General features: G+C 31.7%; 1 non-coding gene across 1 annotated transcript; it reads left to right on the top strand.

Moving 5' to 3' along the window:
- The first annotated feature begins 436 nt into the window (after nucleotides 1-436).
- Nucleotides 437-540, top strand: LOC127745090 (small nucleolar RNA R71). The gene has a single exon (XR_008006283.1). It is a non-coding gene; the product is annotated as a small nucleolar RNA R71 (small nucleolar RNA).
- Nucleotides 541-3,027: the final 2,487 nt, after the last annotated feature.

Raw genomic sequence — 3,027 nt, 5'->3', positions numbered from 1 at the left:
TCCTTTCATAAGAAATTTGGGTGATTCCTCCATGAAGAATTATTTGTTTCCATAGGATTCTCCCACGTAATTCACCTCTTCCATTGCAGGATTCTCAGGGTCATAAGCTTCTCCTTCAGAGGAGGCGTGTTTAGGTTGCAATCTAGTCAGACTCTGAGAAATCATATTGACTGGCTGAGTCAATATTTTGTTCTGAGCCAAAATGGCATTCAGAGTGTCAATTTGAAGAACTCCTTTCCTCTGAGTCACCCCATTATTCACAGGATTTCTCTCAAAAGTGTATATGAACTGGTTGTTTGCAACCATTTCAATGAGTTCCTAGGCTTCTGTAGGCATTTTCAGATGAAGAGATCCACCAGCAGAGTAGTCCAATGACATCTTGGATAACTCAGACAAACCATCATAGAATATACATATGATGCTCCATTCTGGAAACATGTCAGAAGGACACCTTTTGGTTAATTGCTTGTATCTTTCCCAAGCTTCATAGAGGTATTCACCTTTTTTCTGTCTGAAGGTTTGGACATCCACTCTGAGCTTACTCATCTTTTTGAGGTAGAAAGAATTTGGTCAAGAAAGCATTAACTAGCTTGTCCCAAGAGTTCATGCTTTCTCTAGGTTGTGAGTCCAACCATGTCCTAGCTCTGTCTCTTACAGCAAAGGGGAAAAACATAAGTCTGTAGACCTCAGGATCAACCCCATTGGTCTTAACAGTATCACAGATCTGTAAAAATTCAGATAAGAACTGATGAGGATCTTCTGATGGAAGTCCATAAAACTTGCTGTTCTGTAGCATTAAAGAAACTAATTGAGGCTTAAGCTCAAAGTTGTTTGCTCTAATGGCAAGAATTGAGATGTTTCTTCCATAGAAGTTGGTAGTTGGTGCAGCATAGTCACCAAGCATCTTCATTGCATTGTTGTTATTGTTTTCAGCTGCCATGTCTTCTTCTTTTTCAAAAATTTCTGTCAGGTCCTCTCCAAAGAGTTGTGCTTTAGCTTCTCTTAGCTTCCTCTTCAGAGTCCTTTCAGGTTCAGGATCGGCTTCAACAAGAATATCCTTATCCTTGTTCCTGCTCATGTGAAAAAGAAGAGAACAGAAAAGGAGAGGAATTCTCTATGTCACAGTATAGAGATTCCTTTATGTGAGTAGAAGAAGAGAAGAATAGAAGAATGAGGTAGAGAGAAAATAAAGAGAATTCAAACACAGAGAGGGAGAGATGATTCAAATTTTAAGAAGGAGAGTAGTGTTAGTAAATAAATAAATAAATAAAAAGAGATGAGAGAGAAGGAATTCAAATATTAAATAAAAGAAAGGGAAAATATTTTTGTTTTTATTTTAAATATTAGTTAGTATTCGAAAATTAAGAAAGGAATAAAATAAAATTAGAGTTTAAAACAATTAGTTAATTAAAAAGATTTTTGAAAAAGTTGTTAGTGGTTTTCGAAAATTGAGAAGTGAAAAAGTAGTTAGATGGTTTTGAAAAAGATAAGAAATAGTAAGTTTTGAAAAAGATTTTGAAATTAAAATTTGAAAAAGATATGATTTGAAAAAGATTTTGAAATTAAAATTTGAAAAAGATTTGATTGAAAAAGATATGTTCGAAAAGATATTATTGAAAAAGATTTGATTTTTAAAATTAAAATTGATGACTTGACTAACAAGAAACTAAAAGATATGATTCTAGAATTTAAAGATTGAACCTTTCTTAACAAGAAAGTAACAAGCTTAAATTTTTTTTAATCAAATCCTTAATTGTTAGCAAGGTTTTCGAAAATATAAAATAAAAATAAGAAAATGATTTTGAAAATCAATTTTTAAAATTTTCGAAAAATATTAAGAAGAAAAATGAAAAAGATTTGATTTTTGAAAAAAGATTTGAAAAGATTGAATTTTTAAATTGAAATTGTGACTTGACTAACAAGAAACAACTAAAGTTTAAAAATCTTTGACTAAGTCAACCCAAAATTATGAAATTTATGAGTAAAATAAGGAAAAGATATTTTTTTATTTTTTGAATTTTAATGAGGAAAGAGAGAAAAACAAAAAAATTGACTCAAAACATAAAAATTTTGGATCAAAACCAATGATGCATGCAAGAACACATTGAATGTCAAGATGAACACCAAGAACACTTTGAAGATCATGATGAACATCAAGAACATATTTTTGAAAAATTTTTAAGAAAAGAAACACATACAAGACACCAAACTTAAAAAATTTTTAAACTTTTGGCTCTAAAAATTCAAAAATACATATGAAAAAGAAGAAAAGACACAAAACAAGAAAATTACAAGATTAAACAAAGACAATTATCAAGAACAACTTGAAGATCAAGAAGAACACAATGCATGAGTTTTTGAAAAATGCTAGAGAAATAAAAACATGCAATTGACACCAAACTTAGAATTTGACTCTAGACTCAAACAAGAAACACAAAAATTTTTTTATTTTTATTGATTTTATTAAATATAATTTTTTTTGAAAATTTTTCAAAAATTAGAAAAAAATTTTTGTTTGAAAGATTTTTGAAAAACTTTTGAAAATAGAACAAGAAGAAAATTACCTAATCTAAGCAACAAGATGAACCGTCAGTTGTCCAAACTCGAACAATCCCTGGCAACGGCGCCAAAAACATGGTACACGAAATCGTGAGTTCACACTTTTCTCATAACTCCGCGCAGCTGACCAGCAAGTGCACTGGATCGTCCAAGTAATACCTTACGTGAGTAAGGGTCAATCCCACAGAGATTGTCGGCTTGAAGCAAGCTATGGTCATCTTGTAAATCTCAGTCAAGCGGATTCAAATGGTTATGAGGTTTTGATGATTAAAAGAGAAATAAAACATAAAATATGATAGAGATACTTATGCAATTCATTGTGGGAATTTCAGATAAGCGTATGGAGATGTTTTGTTCCCTCTGAGCCTCTGCTTTCTTATTGTCCTCATCCAATCATGCGTACTCCCTTCCATGGAAAGTTGTATGTTGGTGGATCACCGTTGTCAATAGCTACCATCTGTCCTCTCA

The sequence above is a fragment of the Arachis duranensis genome, chromosome 2 (genome assembly GCF_000817695.3).
Source record: "Arachis duranensis cultivar V14167 chromosome 2, aradu.V14167.gnm2.J7QH, whole genome shotgun sequence".
Lineage (NCBI taxonomy): Eukaryota > Viridiplantae > Streptophyta > Magnoliopsida > Fabales > Fabaceae > Arachis > Arachis duranensis.
Note: the sequence above shows the minus strand (reverse complement) of the source record. Positions and strands in the feature narration are given on the sequence as shown.